The sequence below is a fragment of the Danio rerio genome, chromosome 3 (assembly GCF_052040795.2).
Source record: "Danio rerio strain M-AB ecotype USA chromosome 3, GRCz13ab, whole genome shotgun sequence".
In the NCBI taxonomy this organism is placed as follows: Eukaryota; Metazoa; Chordata; class Actinopteri; order Cypriniformes; family Danionidae; genus Danio; species Danio rerio.
The window spans coordinates 41,579,072-41,600,174 of NC_141023.1; the positions used below are offsets into that span (position 1 = coordinate 41,579,072).

At 36.7% G+C, this 21,103-nt stretch overlaps 1 long non-coding RNA gene across 3 annotated transcripts in view; it reads right to left on the reverse strand.

The window, feature by feature from the left end:
* Window positions 1-1,653: 1,653 nt before the first annotated feature.
* LOC141381264 (uncharacterized) overlaps window positions 1,654-21,103 on the reverse strand; it is a 94,784-nt gene continuing 75,334 nt past the window's right edge. The window contains exon 4 of one of the 3 annotated variants that reach the window (XR_015481091.1): window positions 1,654-3,111. This is a non-coding gene — a long non-coding RNA (uncharacterized LOC141381264). The remainder of the gene's footprint in view (window positions 3,112-21,103) is intronic. The other 2 variants (XR_015481092.1, XR_015481093.1) reach the window with 2 other exon arrangements.

Below are 21,103 nucleotides of genomic sequence, written 5' to 3' on the forward strand. Positions count from 1 at the left end.
TTCATTGCAGCGCAGTGCCTCAGTGGTTAGCTCTGTCGCAAGAAGGTCAATGGTTGGAGACCCGACAAGGCCAGTTGGCATTTTTATGCTTTGTTCACCCTGTATTTGCATGAGTTTCCTCCAGGCGCTCCGGTTTCCCCAAAGTCCAAAGACATGCGTTATAGGCGAATTGAATAAATTAAGTTTTATAAACTAATTTCAAGAGGAGCACGTGATATGATTGATCGCAGCTGGCCTCGCATCATTAATCATTGCTAGTCCAATCAGATGAATTCTAGCCTCCAATAAATAAGCCCATTCATCCTACCTTCCTTATCTCTGTTATTGAGGAGAAAAAACATCCACCCCATCTCCCCCTTTCCTTTAATACCAGGGGGAGCTCTCAGGATCTCAAACCCCCTCTCATGCTACGTGACCAGGCGGCAGCCCTGGGCTCAAGTATCTCCGAGCTCATGTCTTTGGACTGTTGGAGGAACTAGAGCACCTGGAGAAAACACACAATATCTGTTTCACGTATTATGCATTTTAGCTAAATTAACTGTCTATAATGAATTACAAATGGCCAATTCTTATTTTCATACCATTCACCTTTCATTTTGAGATAATGTCCTATGCCACTTACTACTAAGTTAAACAGTTGATTCAAAAAAACACGTTCAAACGATGTCTACTGCACATTTTTGAATGTACAATTTTGGTCCCCTGAAGGTGCAGACAGTGATACTAGATGAAAAAATGAAAAGTTGCTATTTTCTATAGGTTAATTTGTTCTGGAGTAATTTACTGCTGTACCTTGGTTACAGCAGTGTCAGAATTCTGTTCTAAAAAGTTTCCTCACAAATGTCTTGATTGCGAGATTTTCAGTTTCTTTAATATAATTGCACCTTCTGCAGTCCTTGTACATCAGTAAAGTTCCTTGATTGTTATATTCTATGATTTTTGCTAATAGTCTAATCCGATTCAATCATTTATGCTAAGCTAAGCTAAAAGTGCCACTGCCAGATCTGGAGATGGGCTCAAAGATGCATTTACTGCCATATCTTTATTCTAATGGAGCACACTGTGAAAAAAAAAAAACAATACCTTATATATACTTAATAAAATTGAGGTAACAGATTATAAGCAATATTATCAATTAAATTCAACAAATATGGATTAAGTAACAATTAATTAAATTAGCTTTGTTAAAATTAGTCTAGGCGACGCAGTGATGCAGTAGGTAGTGCTGTCGCCTCACAGCAAGAAGGTTGCTGGGTCGGTGGTCTGATCCTCGGCTCAGTCAGCGTTTCTGTGTGGAGTTTGCATGTTCTCCCTGCGTTCATGTGGGTATCCTCCCGGTGCTCTGGTTTCCCCCACAGTCCAAAGACATGCGGTACAGGTGAATTGGGTCGGCTAAATTGTCCGTAGTGTATGAGTGTGTGTGTGAATGTGTGTGTGGATGTTTCCCTGAGGTGGGTTGCGGCTGGAAGGGCATCCGCTGCATAAAAATGTGCTGGATAAGTTGACGATTCATTCTACTGTTGCGACCCCGGTTAATAAAGGGACTAAGCTAACAAGAAAAAGAATGAATGAAAATTAGTCTATTCAAATGAGTAACTGCACACAGTACACAGTAAACTGAAAAAACAGAAAAGAAAAAACAACACAATGTTAATGAAAACTACTCACTGTTTTTATTTAGATCTAGCATAAAATTTCTGGACCCTGGTCCTCAGCTCCAAAAAAAAAAAAATACCCTAGCTCTACTCAATAACATTGAGGGAACAGATTACAAGCAATATTATTAATTAAAATCAACAAGTATGGATTGAGTAAATTTTTTTTATTTTAAATTTAGCACAAATTAGTGGATCCTGTTCATTAGCGTGGAGCCACAAAACATTAACAACAATATAATAAAAACATCTTATGTACTGAACAGAACCAATGCAAATCGCAATATTGTTTTTTTTTTTGTTTTTTTTTAACCAGTGAAAATATGACAAATATCTGACTTTAAAAGTAAGAATAAAATCCTTTGACAATTGTGGAGACGTTGACCTCCAGGTGATAAAGGGCGCACATAACTCGTGTATATCCGGTGAGGGCAGCCTTTCCTTGGCTAGACATTCTGACATTAGCCACTGACATGTTGGATTTTATAAATATTTTCTCCTTTTGAAATTATCTAAAAATAATAGCTAAATTCCTATAGTAGAATTTATTAGGTTTGATTACAGACATTTTTAAGTAATTTCACATTTTAAAAAATCAGGTAATTAATTTTCTAAAAATAATGTGTACATATTAAATTTTATGAAATATACAAGGCCACAGAATGACTTTTTACCGTGCATATTTTGTATTAATTTGGTTATTAGTCAATCTGAAAGCACTCTTGTATTGGTTTTGCTCCACATCAGCAGCACTGTACTGTTAACTTGAGCACATCAGCTCTCGGTCTTCAATCACAGTACTATTTTCAATTACTTCAATGATTAATATACTAAAAAAATAATAATATGTATCCCTGACCCCGTTTTCCCTTTTCCAAAGAACTTTCAAGCATTGTAATAAAACATTCGGAAGTTATCCAGACTCTCCTCTGTGATTTGTGTCAATGACTTCTGCCAAAAGGCAGTTTGCATGTTATCCTCGGTCTTCTGCGTTTGTTTGTTGCTTCTGAATCATGACATATTTGGCATTGAGTTATGGAATTTTTGAGCTCTTGTGGGATTTCTGATTGTTTTAACCAAGTCAGAATCAATATCTGCACAAACTCAAGCTGTGGATGTGTCACGTCATACTTTTCTTGGTTGCAGTCTCAGTAGATCTTATAATTAATGATGGACACTAACTAAGCACAACTTAGGAAATATCTGGCCAGCACTGAAAAAGTTCTAAGAACATGCAGCTTTTTCATCTTTATCTTGTGTGTGCGGCTCCCTGTGGTTTTGGAGTTGGGCTTTTTTGTGGCCAGTGAATTCCTTGGCTCCTTATGTAAAGCCATGCCAGTGATTTCAGAGGGTGAGTTTAGTGCTGCAGGCCCCCAGCAGGGCCCCGTCTCCTCTCAGACTGGCCTGCTGTCTGCCACAAGTGCCATTAGCCCACCAGCACAGCGCTCATCAGCTCCTTAATATGTTAAACAGACCACAGGGAAAGTTTTGATGTTAAGCCAAATTATTTTAAGCAGAAATACAGGCACATCCTTAAACTATTGAAAGAGTATTACAGTTTTTTACAATTGCTATGACACTTTTATCAATACATTTAACAAGTTTCCTAAACTCTTAACACAGTTAGCACAACATCCGTCTTCGTGGGCTATACAATTAACACATTTCTTGTTGTTTTGACAGAAAATGCATCCAGTTAACACAAATTTAAAATGCTTTAACTTCTTTTACACACAAGCACAACCAAGAACAAAACTATGTAATTTTACAGTCAAATTTACAAATGCTTTAACACAGTATGTCAGAACAGATAACACCATGTTCTAAAGAGAAATTATATAGGATAAAGTCAAAGTAAACAGCTGTTCTAATTGTGAATTGAAACACAAGTTTATTCCCTGTATTTTATTAAATTGCCAATGAGAAACAGCATATTGCGGTTATATAAATAAATAAATAAATGTATATATATATATATATATATATATATATATATATATATATATATATATATATATATATATATATATATATATATATATATATATATATATATATCTTTATTTATTTATATAACTGCAATATGCTGTTTCTCATTGGCAACTGAAAAAAAAAATAAAGCTGATTCCCATCTAGAAAGCACACTCATGTCTTGTTTTGGTTTTTCCAATCACATGATCATATGTTCTAATAGAGGACTCTTGAGGTTTTTGAAAGGAACAGTGAGCGCATCAAAGAACTCTGTCACCAATACGTCCATGTAAGATTATGCAATACAGTCATTACTGTACTATACACAGTGTGTTTTGCAGTAAACTACTCTTTAAACCTGGAGTTCATTAGTACATACAGTACATATACAGTACAGCATTTGCATACACTGTGTCTAATTACTTTCAGAGAGTCATGAAGTTAAAGGCCAATCAAGTACCACATGAAATTTTCAATGTCGACAAGGCTGGGGATGTCGCCGTAGGAAAAACATAATAGGCCAAAGGGCCACAGTTACCGTGCCGGGCCACAGAAGATATCAAGTATAATGTGGATGAGAACATGTGGCAAAAGACCGGGCAGAATAGAAGATTACTTTGTTATTTTATTATAATTGTGGTGCTTTTTCTGTTTGCAGTGATGTCCTTCTGCAAAAAACATTCTGTACTGCAGTAATTCTGTGTCTGTATTTTTTTTACATAAACTGTAAATTTTATATAGCAATTTTTTTTCTTCGTTTTGTATAGAATTTTTGCCGTAAACGAAAGATAATCCATGCATTTACTTAACCCAACAAAACAAAACTGTAACGAGACTTCAAATATAAGGGCAGAGCTGACACATAAACTAATGGAGTTTCTGTAATGTCAGCTGATGATAGTGTTTTTATTGTCAGTGTGTTCTGATTGACTGAATGTTTATGTTGGAAGAGAACATGTGTTTGTGTTTTGAACAATAATTTCATTTTGAAACATGATTGCAGTGTTTTGTTAGACATGGTGTAGTGTGTTCGTTTATTATTGTATTTTGAAAAGTAGTTTAGAGGTTTAGTTTATAATGTTTGATTTTGAGCATAAAATTAACTGTTTTGCCAATTGTGTATTTTAGGTGTGTTGCTGCGTTAAGAGTTTAGCAAACTTGTTAAATGTATTGAAAAAAGTGTCATAGCCATTGTAAAAAACTGTAATGGTAAAAGATGTAATGTACACTGTAAAAAAGCAATAGGGTATATTCCGAAGCATGCTAATAGGACTTTTAATTTGCCAGTAACCTGGGTTAATCGTTTCCGGTGAACTGAATGCCAATACAAAATCAGCGCGTTTAAGGTCAGTTTTCTTTAAAAATCAGCGATCTCCACTGGCTGAGTGATATCCGATATAAAGTGGGTCTGAGATTGTACAAGAAGCACTGCATTGAATTACATTTTCCCCACCATGTCTTTATAATATGAGCATTTATTTGACCCCAGTATATTCAATGGAGCTTCTGTGCTACACTGCCAATTCTGATGGGCGCGTGCGACCAAACCAGCCTGATCTCACGAGAAAACGTAAGTATTTTACGTTTTGCCAGTTTAGTGGCTAATTCGTACGAATTCGTACGAGTTCAGTCGTACGAAATGGTACGATTTTAAAAAGGAGGCGTGGCACCTGACCCCACCCCTAACACCAACCGTCATTGGGGGATAAGCAAATCGTACTAAATTGTACGAATTAAATCGTACGAAGTCATACGAATTAGCCACTAAATGAAAAAGTTACGAATTGCCGTGAGATTGTGTTGGACCAAACGGCTTTCTCTCTCGTTTTAAGCTTGAGCAACTAAATGAATGCCAAAGTCTGTTTAACTGATTGTATTTTAATGACATTACAACGTCGATGCTGTAAAAGGAACGTATAAAATGGAAAAAACTCACAATAACAGGTCACCGGAAGTTTTTAAGTATGGGAAACACACTAGCTTGGCATATATCCCATTAGTTACTTTAAATAGTGAGTAAACTCATTGCCTTAAAAGCAACAAGTTGATTTACTTAATAAATTCAGTAAACACATTGACTAAACTTCATTCAGTCAGTCAGTCAGTCATTAATTAATTAATTCATTCATTCATTCATTCATTCATTCATTTTCTTTTTGGCTTTGTTCATTTATTAATCTGGGGTCACCACAGCGGAATGAACCGCCTTGACTAAACTTAACTTGTATAATTATGCACATCATTTTTTACTTAATAATTATAAGGCAATGAGTTTACTCTCTTTTTAAAGTGAAGTCAACTAATCGCTTCATTTAAAAAAATGTATATTGCAGTTTGTTCAAGCTATTTATTTATAATGAGTTGAAACAACAAAATTCTAGTGGGCTGCGTGACCCGACCAGATTTCTTTCGGCGCGGGAATACATTTCTGAATAAAGCGCGGTAGCGGTCGGTAACAGGTGTATTTTTGGACGGGAGCGGGAGGTCTAACAATGTTGCTCCCGACTCCCGAGCGAGAGAGCACGCGTATGTTATAGGCTGTCTGGACGCTGTATAGGTGGGTGGTTTTCGGTTTTGTTCTCCCCTCGCCCATTAGCAGGAACATGCGCAGCGGGTATTAAATGGAGCGGGTGGGGCAGCGGGACAACGAATGCTGAACGTAAGTGGGAGCGATCGGGTTCGGGCTAAAACCTGGTGCGGACGGGAGCGGGATTGAAAATTTAGTCCCACGCAGATCTCTAAAGGGAAGTTAAGAGTGTAATAGTTGGAATGTAAAAAAATAAAAGAGAAGAAAAGTGTGCTTGGATCAGTAAAGTCAATGGAGTCAATGGAAGTCAAGGGTGTGCTCATACTTGGTTTGACGATATTAAAATGAACTGTGATTTTTTTTTTTTTTACTGCAGTTCATTTGAACTCCAATGAGGTTCAGCTAAAAAAATTAAAGCAGGACGGCCAAAAACAAGACATGACGCTACAAGATTTGACAGAATTAAAAGAACAGAAATCTTGTTTTTCTCTTCAATGTCACAGTAATGACCTTTACAGTGCAACACAGAAGCGTGGTTTAGAGCGGAATTCATGGTACTGTTTTGCCTCTTTTAGACATTTTATAGGCTCTTCACGAGTTCTCAACTGATAAAAATAACACCACAAGCATGCATATATAATGAGTGCATTCAGTTTGGTTGTTCTGTACACTGTTTTCTTTGTTTTGTGTCTTTAGATTTAAACACAAAAATTACAGTGTGAATGGTAAGAGCACCAGGTTTTAAGATTGATTGATTGATTGATTGATTGATTGATTGATTGATTGATTGATTGATTGATTGATTGATTGATCAAGGCCAATTTAGTTGCTCCATATTCAGCGCATGTCTTTGGGTTTGTGGATGAAACTGGAGCACCCGAAGAAAACCCACATGAACACTGGGAGAACATGCAAACTCCACACAGTAATGCCAACTGACCAAGGCAGGGATTCGAACCATTAAACTTCTTGCTGTGAGGCAACAGTGCTAACCACCAAGCTATTGTGCCACAAAACCTTTTTTTTTTCTTTTAAACTCTAAAACAGCAACAAAAATGGCAAAAAAATATTAATGTAATATATTAGTTATTCCATTTGTTTAATGTTTTTTAATGAATAACCCTGCTAAAAAAAAAAAAAACAACATATAGAGATAAGGTATGTTCTGATGCTGGTATGCTGGTCTTGCTGGTTTCAGTGCTGGTCTAGCTGGTTTTAATGCTGGTTTTGCCAGTCTCGATGCTGGTCTTGCTGGTTTTAATGCTGGTTTGGCTGGTCTTGATGCTGGTTTTGCTGGTCTCAATGGTGGTCTTGCTGGAATCAATGCTGGTTTTGCTGGTTTCAATGCTGGTCTTGCTGGTTTTAATGCTGGCTTTGCTGGTCTCAATGCTGGTGTTGCTGGTTTTTCCAGTCTTGATAGTGGTCTTGTTGCTGGTCGAGCTGGTTTTAATGCAGGTGTTGCTCGTTTGAATGCTGGTTTTGGTGTTTTCAATGCTGATTTTGCTGGTCTTCCTGGTTTTAATGCTGGTCTAGCTGGTTTTAATGCTTTTTGCCAGTCTCGATACTGGTTTTGCTGGTTTTAATGCTGGTTTTGTGGGTCTCGATGCTGGTTTTGCTAGTTTCGTTGCTGGTCTTGCTGGTTTTAATGCTGGTTTTGTGGGTCTCGATGCTGGTTTTGCTAGTTTTGTTGCTGGTCTTGCTGGTTTTAATGCTGGTGTTGCTGGTCTCAATGCTGGTTTTAATGCTGGTTTTGCTGGTCTTGATGCTGGTTTAAATGCTGGTTTTGCTGGTCTCGATGCTATTTTGCCGGTCTTGATGCTGATCTTGCTGGTTGTAATGCTGGTTTTGCTGGTCTCGATGCAGGTTTTGCTGGTCTTGATGCTGGTCTTGCTGGCATCAATGCTGGTTTTGTTGGTCTCGATGCTGGTCTAGCTGGTTTCAATGCTGGTTTTGCTGGTTTTAATGCTGGCTTTGCTGGTCTGGATGCTGGTCTTGCTGATTTTGTTAGTCTCGATGGTGGTCTGGATGCTGGTCTTGTTGGTTTTAATGCTGGTTTTGCTGGTCTGGATGTTGGTTTTGCTGGTTTTAATGCCAGTCTTGCTGGTTTTAATGCTGGTTTTGCTGGTCTGGATGCTGGTCATGCTGGTTTTAATGCTGGTTTTGCTGGTCTCGATGCTGGTCTTGCTAGTTTTGCTGGTCTTGATGCTGGTTCCAATGCTGTTCTTGCTGGTTTTAATGCTGGTTTTGCTGGACCAGCATCAAGAGCAGCAAAACCAGCATTGAAACTAGCAAGTCCAGCATAACAGCATCAAAACATACCTTACCAGGATATGCTGTTTTTTTCAGCACGAAAATAGAACCAATACTAAAAAAGTTATACTAAAAATGAGACCTGAAATATGTAAAAATCAGAACAAAATTCAAGTAGCAAAAATTTGACATATTTATGTCTATTGTTGTTTTACATTTTATATCAAATGAATAAAACCTAAACTATAGGATATATGTGAAATTTTAGACGTTGGAAAAAAACAACATTAATTTTCTAGTAAAAAAAAAATCTTACTCATTGTAACGCTCATGTTGAAATATGTCCTCAGTGTCCAGATAGGTATTTTATTATTGCAGTATTTTATTCATTTAAATTTTTAATGGCAGCGTCCCACTTGGAAATCATAATTACATTCATCAGCCAGGTCTTTTAAACACATAATAGATTTTAGTTTTGACAGCTTGTAAGCTCTTATTTCTGACTAGAGTTTATGAAACTATGTAGAGCTGGAAGCCCTAATAGCGCTAGTCTCCAAGAGCATTCACTCTCGCTGTCAAGGCAACCAGTTACCATAGACACAGGTCAGTTTGTGCGGCGCGGTTTTGTGCAAGCTCTTCTCTATTGTACGATTGTCCCACCATAGCGCCACACTTTCCCCTGGGGCCTTTCCCCATACAACATCTGTCCCTCTCTGGGCACGTCCCACATGCCCCGCTCACCTCTCCCATGAAAGCTCGGTCACTCACACCTGCTGAGAGGGTCAGAGGTCCTCCTTCAAGCACGCACACATTACTGCTGCTTTGCTTGACTGCAGCCGCTGTCATCCAATCGTGACCCTTCGCCTTTGTCTCTTCATTGGAGGAGAACTTTCCATTGGCCGTGTCAAACTCAGCAACTAATAACTCAAAAGTGGGCTTGTTCACATGCTTTCTCATTCGTCTGGATATCAGAGGCACTGCCAGCAATGGAGAACAGCTCGTCGACCACATTACACAGAATGCAATTTGTGCTCTCATTTTCAGGATGTGCAAACTAAAGACCAAAGTACTGAAAACAGCACAAGTCATTCTAAAGGAAAGTCTTTGAAATGAACGACGACTGTAAGAGGATTACATTTTTAGCTGCTTTGATCTACCACATTGGTGGCCTAAGTCAAAGCAGAATAATAAAGCGCTTCTGACATTAATGGTTAATTTTGTGCACTGCACACTCTTGAAAATAATGGATGTGAAAGCGGATTGTTTTTGCACTGAACAAGCTTTTTTGGTTTCTCAAAGAACCTTGTAACTGGAAAAAATTATTTTCTTATTTAGAGTTTTTGTTTGGTTTTTAATCCAAATATTTAGCAATACTTAAATCAAGAAACATTTTCTAAACAAGTGCAAAGAAGTTCTTGTTTTCAGAAATAACATTTCAAAATAAAGTGGGGTTTTCTTTAAAGAGGTGGTCCACTTTAATGTCATGTTTCAAACTTTATTCGATGTGTAATGTAGCTGTGTCAACATAAACAACATCTCTGAATGTAAAACACTCAAAGTTCAGTGCAAAGGGAGACATTGGCTTTTACAAAGTTAGCTTAGCAATGCTTACAGCAAACGAAGTTTGGGGACTACAAAAAAATACATCCGAGTTAATGAAAACATAAACTCGTCAGGTTATGTGCACACACACACAGCAGCAAAGGGGCATGGCCAGAGGCGCTGTAATGTTATAGAAAAGAAAGTTAAAATGCTGTCCAAACGCTGCTATTTCCACAGAGCTTGTTCTGTTTCTGTATTTAGGTTTCCAAAGCACATAACACAAAGAGAGAAGTGCTTTTAGATTCATTTTAATTATGTTTCAGAGAATTATGAAAAATATATAGCTAGCATTTGACACAGGACAGCTTCCAGAATCTCTCTCAGTTCAGTGCTGGATTCGACTAAAAACTCCTCAAAGAAGGAGCAGTTCCAACCATGATAGAAGAAGTTGTGGATTGTGAGCCATAACCTGTACGTATTTTTATTTGTTAAAATTTATCTATTACATGTACAGTTTTTAGCGTTAATGGTATGTTGTAGCGAGGACGATAAACAAGGATGTTAACAACCGGAAACACTGCTTGGCACCGCAAACAGTTTAGCTACAAATTCAAATTCATCCATCAAACCCCTGTAATCATCTCTTCACCAGCGCTGCAGTGTCTCTTTATGTGGCCGCTTTACCTGCGTTCTACATGTCAAATAACAAACTCGCAAAAGAGATGTGAACATTTCATATTACTTACACATGCTTATTTCAAATATATGTGAAAGACAATACTAGCACACAGTTCGTGCTAGTAGAAGCATGAAGCTTCCCGGTGACATGAAGCCGATCCACGAATCACCGCACATTATGTTAGCTGACCAATCAGAGCCTCTTGAGGAAGGCTCTTTTAAAGGAACTAGGAAATATGACAGTTTTTATTTTCTACAAATGAAGCATGAGCACACATTGCTTAGGAACACAACCAAACCTTGAAATAACACATTGAACCACCTCTTTAAAACAAATGTGTCAATGGGGTATAAAAAAATAATCTTTATTCAAATCTAACGTGCATTGGCAAATTATTTTACTTATTTTAAGGGAAAAAAAATTCCTTTACATATTATTTTTCTCTTTTTGTGAGGAATGAAAAAATCTTTGAGCGCAGTGGAAAGATTGACTTTAAGTCAAAGGTTTTATCATGGAACCATAAAGGCAGTGCACATAGTTATAATTTGAAATGGAAGAAGAACCCACATTCTTTACCCAAGTACAAGTATAGATACTTATGTTTGAGTACTTACTGGAAAATATGTGTATGTATATATTTTTTTACTCCCATATATGAACATGCATTTTACTGGCATATGCATATGTACGTATTTATAAACATGATTGTACTGCCACATATGTGTATATGCAGTAGTGTGAAAAAGTGTTTGCCCTCTACTGACAGTTTTGAAATAAAGGTTTGTATTATTAAGAGAAAACAAAAGACAAAACTTTACGACCCTATGTGAAAAAAGTGTTTTCCCCTAAACCTAATAATTGGTTGGGTAATTAGCCAGTTACAACACTGTGGAGAAATTTTGTCCCACTCATCTTTACACAATTGTTGTAATTCTCCAACATTGAATGGTTTTCAAGCATGAAACACCTTTATAAGGTCATGCCACAGCATCTCAACTGGATTCAGGTCAGGACAGGCCACTTTGGTCAACCGGTAATGACCTTAAAAATGTGGTACTTCAGCTGAATTCTGCATAGATGAGTGGGCCAGATTTCATCGACAGCATTTTAAGAGACTTATCGCAAGTTTTTGAAAACACTCGATTTCAGTTGTTACTGCTAAAGGTGGCTTAATAGATTAAGGGGGCAAACTTTTCAACTCAGAGCTGTGTAGTTTTGTATTTTGTTCTCCCTTAATAATATAAACCTTCATTTCAAAACTGCATGATGTCTTACTTGTGTTCAAATTGCCCAATGTCAAGAAATAATATAGGTCGTGTCACTAAACACATTGAAAATAATGCGCCTGGTTTAAAAATGTAAAGAGGAGAAAGTACAGATATTTTGTAAAATGAAATGATTAAAAGTAATTTCTCAGAAAGTAAATTACTGATACCATACAAATTTGCGCAAGTACAGTAACAAAGTATTTGTTACTTCACATCGTTGGTTATAACTACTATAACTATCAGTAGGAACTGGAAATGAAAATGAATTTAGCATATAATTTGACAAAAATGTAAAATTAGATCTTCAGCGTCTAACCCAGCATGATAGGAGCCACAATGACAAATTACAGTACAAGTACTTATTTGGGGTTTCCTCTTCACAGGAACTATTTTACTTATAGGAACATCTTTTGGGGAACTAAAATAGCTCCTACTTCAGAGCAGGGTTTACACAGCACGGAAGGAACCACAATGACAAATTACAGTACAAGTACTTATTTAGTCTTTCCTCCTCACAGGAACTATTTTACTTATAGAAACATCTTTTGGGGAACTAAATTAGCTCCTACTTCAGAGCAGGGTCTAACCCAGCATGATAGGAGCCACAATGACAAATTACAGTACAAGTACTTATTTGGTGTTTCCTCCTCACAGGAACTATTTTAGCTACTTATAGGAACATCTTTTGGGGAACTAAATTAGCTCCCACTGCAAGCAGGTTCTAACCCAGTACGATAGGAACCACAATGACAAATTACAGTATGAGTACTTATTTAGTCTTTCCTACCCACAGGAACTATTTTACTTATAGAAACATTTTTGGGGAATTAATATAGCTCCTACTTCAGAACAGGGTCTAACCCAGCACGATAGGAACCACAATGACAAATTACAGTACAAGTACTTATTTGGTGTTTTCTCCTCAAAGGAACTATTTTAGCTACTTATAGGAACATCTTATGGGGAACTAAATTAGCTCCTAATTTATAGCAGGGTCTAACCCAGCACAATGGGAACCACAATGACAAACTACAGTACAAGTACTTATTTGGTTTGTCCTCCACACAGGAACTATTTTACTTATACGAGTAAAAGATCCTTTGGGAACTAAATTAGGTCCTACTTCAGAGCAGGGTTTAACCCAGCACAATACAATAACAGCTACAATGACAAACTACAGTACATGTTCTTGGTTGTTGTTTTCACCTAACAGGATATATTTGAGTTACAGGAACATCTTTTAGGGGAACCAAGTCTTACTTTAGAGAAGAGGCCTAACCTTTTTTCATGGCTTTTACATCTGAGAAACATTGTCCTTGTTCAAAATCAAACTAAGCAATGCAAGTACAATTCAAATGTGCATGGTTCAAAGCATCCTGCTGCACATAAATGCACGAACTGTGCACAGATTAGTGTACATGTACTGTGGGCTTTACTTTTAACATTACATGGACCGCCCTGATGAACAAAATAGACTCGTTTCTGCAGGCTTTGTGGTTCATCTTGGTACGTGAAGCTGAAAACACAGGCCGCATCTGCTGCATGGAAAGAGTGTGACCCCTGTTGCTCATGCTGACGTCCCTGTAGGAATGACCCATGCAAACCCTCTTCAATCTGTCTGAACATTCCTCTATGACGGACAATAGCGGCTCTCACTGACTCTGGCAGATGGCTCGCCCCGGGCTCTTCAAGCCAAGCCTCTTTTGTTTACCCCTGGGCTTGATGCACACACTATCAGTCATCCTTTTCACTCTTTTCCTGTCACTCTGAGCACCATACTGGGAGATGAGCTATAGATCTTATCCTGGGACACGTCATCATACAAAGAGGACAGGCTCTTCTGAATTTGTAGGTGCTGCCAAAGTCATGGGCCAATGAAGAGAGATTGGTCAGAGCGATGGCAGTGAGCCACTGGTGATGAGAATATAAGGCTTGTGTGTGACTGGCTGGGTGCATTCATGGCTACAGAGATGAGCAAATGCCAAAGATGTTTTTATTGATACTTAACTATGATACGGTAGTCTTTTTTTGGAGTGTGTGTTAGTGGCTCACTTGGGAAGAGAAGATAAGCATGAATAAAATACAGTCTTGTAGGTTTTTATAAAAGCGAATGTTTTGTGTTGACAACATATATATCAAAATTTGGTAACACTTGACAATAGCAGAACATGAATAATGGTGTATTAATATGTAAAATAAATATTACTTTATTATGAATTAATGACGAGTTAATGCATACGCTAATCATGAACTTCAACTACAAGTTGAGTCACATGAGTTTGAGTAATTAATGGTTATCATCATTAACTCATCCTTACCTACTCATGAACTCCTGTGTGTAAACTGTTCATATTGATGTCGACAGAACACTTTTCTATTGTTATTCAGTGTAAACGCTCTAGACAGACGTGCATAGGGACAGCATACATTAAATGTCACGCTAAAGTCATGACATTATACATTAAGAGCTCGAATTCATATTGGTTACATTTAGCTTAAACATAAATGATAATTAATACATTAATTTACAACATGTACTAAGTAATTAAAGTAACCATTAATTAGTAACCATTAGTTCATGATTAGCACATGCATTAGCTCATCATTAGGTCATAATAAAGTGATGTTCAGTTTACATATTAACACATCATTGTTCATGTACTGTTTTTGTAAAGTGTTAAACAAATGGTCAGCTAAAGTCATTTACATTAGATCAATTTAAACATCTGAGCCTAAAATAGTAGAAATACGTGCAAATGAAAATTAATTAATCTTTCATGAAATAAATTCACTTTAAAATGGTATATGTATGGGTTTTGGAATTGTGTGTGTGTGTGTGTGTGTATACACATATATATATATATATATATATATATATATATATATATATATATATATATATATATATATATATATATATATATATATATATATATATATATATATATATATATATATATGTTTCTACTAAATTTATTCTTCCATGGCTGGGCACATGCCCACATTCATCTCGCTACGGCTACATTCTCATTCTAAACATTCCGTCGTTGTTTTTTTAATAGAGGGTTATAATCACACCAAAGCGTATTATAAGGTAAGTGAATTCAAACATCGCAAACATTTCTGTAATCGTAGTAGTGCTGTGTGTTATTTGTTTAACCCTTTAAGGTGACATGCTGACTGACTGACTGTCTATCTCAGGGGTGGCCAACCCTGTTCCTGGAGAGCCACCTTCCTGCAGATTTTAGTTGCAACCCATATCAAACACAACTGCCTGTAATTATCACGTGGTGTTCAGGTCCTAATTAATTGGTTCAGGTGTGTTTGATATGGGTAGCAAGTGAAATCTCCAGGAAGGTGGCTCTCCAGGAACAGGGTTGGCCACCCCTGGTCTATCTGGTGCATGATGCATGAGGCTAGCAAAAATTATGCAGCTTTCAGTTAAGTTATATTCCTAGCAAATCTAATAAATGTTGGAGACATGCTTGTTACATTAACGCACTAAATCACACTTAAGCAGTGTATATTTGAGGGCATGCAAGAAGTTTTGTGTAAGAACAGAGGAAATTGGCGCTCAAGCAAAGAGATTCACATGCTCGTATTACATAAATGTGATCTCGACTTGTAATACTGTGCTCACGACATTTGTCATTAAAATAACACCATAGGTAGTTGGAAGATCTGTGTAAAAGGCCTGCCACCGCACCTACTTGTTTTTAGTTTTTAGAATTTTTTGTGTCTAGGAGGGATTTTTCCTAAAAACATTTTTTATTACAAGTATATTTGGCAACACTGACTGCCATTTTCTCATTGTAATGTTGTGGTGTGTTTGTTGGAGGTTCTTCTCAGATGCCTGTTTCTTTGGTGAAATTTGTGTTTGCAGACTTTATTTTAAGGTAAGTAACATGTCAATGTCGCCTCACAGCAAGAAGGTTGCTGGTTCGAGTCCCAGCTGGGCCAGAAGGCATTTCTGTGTGGAGTTTGCATGTTCTCCATGTGTTTGCATGGTGGTGCTCTGGTTTCCCTAAAGACGTGCAGTATATTTGAATTGAATAAACCAAATTGACATTAGTTTTTTTGTGTGAATGAGAGAGTCAACTTTAATAACTTAAATCGTGTCCATTACACTTGAATTTTAAAGTCCTATCAACAGCATTCTTGATTACAACAGCTTATCTACTTAAGTTAACTATACTTAGATCACCTTCATTACACTTGTATTGTCAGGTTCTGTTAACTTTAACCTAAGTTAAGACAACTTCACTTTTTAAGTAAACTTATAAATTTAAGCTAGCACAAACACTAAGACACTTTATTAAGTTGAAACAACATTTTTTAGTGTGTGGAAAAGAAGAAAAAGTGAACAAATGAAAAAAAAAATTAATTAATTAAATTTTGTACATATATTAATTATAAATTATACATTTTTAAACATATATTTTGTATTTACTTATACACTACTGCTGATAATACTAACCAACAAATTATTCACATGAATTGAAAAAGTACACACACACACACACACATATATATATATATATATATATATATATATATATATATATATATATATATATATATATATATATATATATATATATATATATGTGTGTGTGTGTGTGTGTGTGTGTGTGTGTGTGTGTGTGTGTGTGTGTGTGTGTACTTTTTTACTACTTATTTTTCATCATTATGCTTGCATGAATAAATGATAATGTAGTAATATTTAGTTATTACAAAACTATTACTAAACATAATTGTTGCACTGATTTTACACCTTATAACACTGATGGATTTTTTATTATTGTTTGTTCATATGTATTTTTTAAGTTTCATCCAACATCTGCAAAATCATAGGGAGTCATATGATTCAGTTTTAATAAGCATGATCCATCTTCTGGCATTATATTTTATTGCTTCAGCTGAGAGTTTGATAACATCAGACGTTTGAAGATGAGACTGTGGAGAAGCGAGACCTCTATTCCCCTTTGGTCTTTACTGGCACATCACGCTCTCGCTGCCAGTTTGCAGTAAAAGCATGAGGGGAAAAGTTAGTCACTGTGGTTAAGTTGTGTCATGACTACATTCACCACAAACTTAAAAGCCAAAACAGCATCCAAGTTCCCTAACCGTCTGCTGGGAAATTAGCATAAAGCTGTTCTCAAGTAAAGGGAAAAAAGCTTATTCAGTGTCTGTAGTGACAGGCTGCGCTTTCTTTAACACATCTGCTGTGTGCATGTCCGTACAGCTCGCAAACAGGTCTCCTTTCTTCAGACCTGAAAGAAACGTCCCACCCTCTGATAGATAGCCTTCATTTAAATCAAAATAGGCTCCCGCCGCACGAGAGAAAGGAGAAGCACCACTCCAGCACAGCCCCTAAAAGACGCCTTCTCTCCCAAAAGAAAGAGCTCCCTTAACCAGCCTGATACTGAGCCTAATCACATACAGACAGAAAGAAAAGAGCTTTATACGCCTTCTTAAAGCACAGATCCTCTGCTTTAACATGTCTGCCATGACACACTGTAAACAGCCACAATTAAACAAAACAAGACAATGCTAATCACTTTTACTTTCTTTACACTCTACAATGCTTTGTGTAACGGATGCCGCTTCAGTTAAAAGGATATTTCACCCCCCAAAAAATAAAAAACTCATTATTTACTTTTACTCGTGTTGTTTTAAAAAAGCATTTCAAAAGCAATGACTTTAAATCATTATTTTAAGTACTATTAAGTAATAAAACATTTTTTGCTGTAATATCCAGTCTCAAAAAAGGTGAATAAACACCTTCATTTTACCACATGCACTAAATTTAAAATGGATTTAGGCAGTTGTTGAACATAATGCGAGATAACAAGGTCTGGCAGGAGGGTTTTCATTCGATAGGCTCAATGCAGGAATAGGAACGATGATGTAAGACAGTTGGGAATCAGAGGCTTGGAGTGCCAGCTTGAATCATTGATACAAAACCAAGAACATGTCGAATGCCATGAAGTTATTCTAACGGGAGATCAACCAAGAAAAACAAAACATTGGATTGCTTGAGATTTTGAAAAAAGGTCTCATCAAACACCTGATTTAAAGAGACAGTTCACAAAAAAAGTAAACATACTTCATTACAATTCTTCAGACTTTTTTTTCTGTTTAACCTAAGTTTTAAGAATGATGGCAATAGATTTTCTTACTATACTGTATCTGTCAATAGCAACTGGTTTCCATCATTCTTTTATATGCAGTCGAAACATAAACAATGATTGGAACCACATAAGTGCAAGTAAATTTGGTCTTCATTTAATATTTTCTGTGTAGAACATTGTCACAGCCAGGTCACATGATTCACCCTGTTCTCTGTCACTGCAATCAGCAAGATCCCTGTCCCCTTAATACTAATCATCAAGCGCATATGCACGTCATCCCCACATTGAGAAGGACATTCCTATGGTCAGTCTATTCCGGTTATTTCCAAGTTATACTTATTTTGTCTGTTCCGAGTGTACCCACACGGTCTCCTTGTCTCTTCCTAGTGTAATTCCCTCCTGGTTGTGTGTCTCCCAAACCTGTCTGTCTCCATCGTCTTTAGTCGCCAGTTCACTCCATCACAGCTCCACAACTCACTATCTGCAAGATAGCGACTTACCCTGCATTTCATATATTCCTGTTTACATCATTCTGCAATAAACTGTTTACTTACTCACACAGATCTGGTCTCAGTATCCCTTTAAAGAGCTTCTCAGAATATTTTAAGACCTCATCTCCACTTCAAGTTCTAATCAATATCAAACCTTTACCTTAACAAACAGTTGTTAATACTGTATTACACAGTTGTTTTCAGCAACAGGCTTCAGCCACTGCTAAACTTACATTTTTCCATTTTGCCGTCTGTTTCGCTACATAGTTTCGCTACACATGGAGAGTGTCACATCACCTTTCCTGCATTTGTCACAAATTATGTGGCATCACCCAGATGGAGGAGCTTGGCTGGACGTGCCCTGGCTCAAACCAGTCGCGTGGATCACGCACAGTGTTGTTAATATTAGGAGGAAAATAAATGTATTTATGCTATATTTAAGTCAAACACTTTGGACAATGCTTGAACAAAATTTAAGACCTTGTAAAAATGTGTATAAGACATCTCAATACCTTTTAGGGGTCTTGATTTTCACATTAAATGTTTAGAAAAATGTTTGAAACCTCTAACAATGGACTTTAATGGTATTTGTTTACCTACTATGAAAGTTAATGTTTACAGGTTTTCAACTTTCTTTAAAATATCTTATTTTGTGTTCAACAAAATAAGATATTTTACACACACACACACACACACACACACACACACACACACACACACACACACACACACATATATATATATATATGTATATATATATATATATATATATATATATATATATATATATATATATATATATATATATATATATATATATATATTTATATATATATATATATATATATATTAGAGGTGTGAACCTATACTGGTCTCACGGTTCGGTTCGGTTATGATTATCATGCCTTCGATTCGGTTCAATTCGATATTTCGGTGCATCACGGTGCATTGACGATGCTTCCCATATACAGTGTTATATTTTAGAGGAGAGGCTATAACAAGCTGTCTGTATAAACACACAGACACAGCACCACACTCTCTCATTCAAACACAAATATAGACAGCACCAAAGAAACAAACACACACACACACACACACACACACACACACACACACACACACACACACACACACACACACACACACACACACACACACACACTTAAGCCCTCGCAACAGGGAGAGCTTGCGAAGAGCGGAGCAAAAAAAACGAAAAAAAAAAACGGAAAAAAATAAACACTTTTCCGACGGTCCCTTGCTGAGAGCTCCTCTCCGCGCGAGCTATTCCAGCTAAACACATATTGTGAGGGCTTAAACGGAGCAGTGCTCGTAGTGTGGAGCGAAAAAAAAGAAAGACAGCTGTGAAACATAACCAGCTTTGTCTTTTTGTAGGAAACACACTTTAGATCAAGAATATCGAAAACAAAACCAACTGAATCGCGCTCATTTCTGGAGCCCTCCTGGATATACAGCGGCCTTAGAATTTGCCTATGGTGCCTATGCCACGGACCGGCCCTGAGTTGGCTGAGTGTTGTAAATACTCGCGCTCACCTCCCTCGCGACAGAGAGCATAGGAGATAAATGACGTCAGCACATAATAACCGGTTATGATTATTACTGAATTGATACCGAATTGTCCACGTCTGCATCTTGGTGCACCAAAGAAACAATTAATTTTGACACCCCTAATATATATATATTAGTAATATAATATAGTATAGTATAATATAGTATATATACTAATATATATAACTCATAACAATTTTTTCAATACTTGTAATTGACCCTTCGCGAAGCCCTGCCCTCCTTAGTTCCTGTTGCTACACCTGTCAAGCTTTCTTGCCTGGCACGTCTATTACAATATGTATGCACCAGTGTCAGACATTCCCAGGGATATAGTTAGTCATTTTTGGCGAACACGTGAGATATCCGAGAAAGCCAGACAAAAAAAGGACTGCAGTATGCATTTCAGGGGTATATTCACGACATAATAGGTAACCAACTAGAAAATAATTGAATACGCTGACCATTCAACAGCTTATTTCATGCACAGCAGGATAGGGGAAATTTAAAAATAATCTAATAATAACAAGCTAAATCGTGATTTCTCTATTTTTAGCCAAAAAGTCTTATCGATTAATTGTTGTGCAATGAAATATAGCGTTACTAACCGGCAGGGATTCAGTCATATAAAGAGCAGCTAGAAATTGATGGATTTATACCAAACATTAACATTATTGATCCAATGTACAGTAACAATATCTGTCATTATTTTTGTGTGCTCTTAATCCAGTTTCTATTCTAGTGGAATAAAGAACAAGTGGAATAAAGAAATAAATTTAAATGCAAATCAAAGTATAAATAGCAGAAGTGAACAAACAGATTTTCCATACCAGCAAATACTAATCAGACACCAAATAAAAAGCAGAAAAAAGCAGACCGGTATAACATCATCACCAATGACTAAATCTTCAAAAGACCTACAAATATTAACTCGTAAAGTATATTGATCGCAAGTGCCCAGTTTGTGATCGCATCTTGGTTTTGTTCTGTTGATGTAATTTCAAATTTTCTTAGCTTGAAACA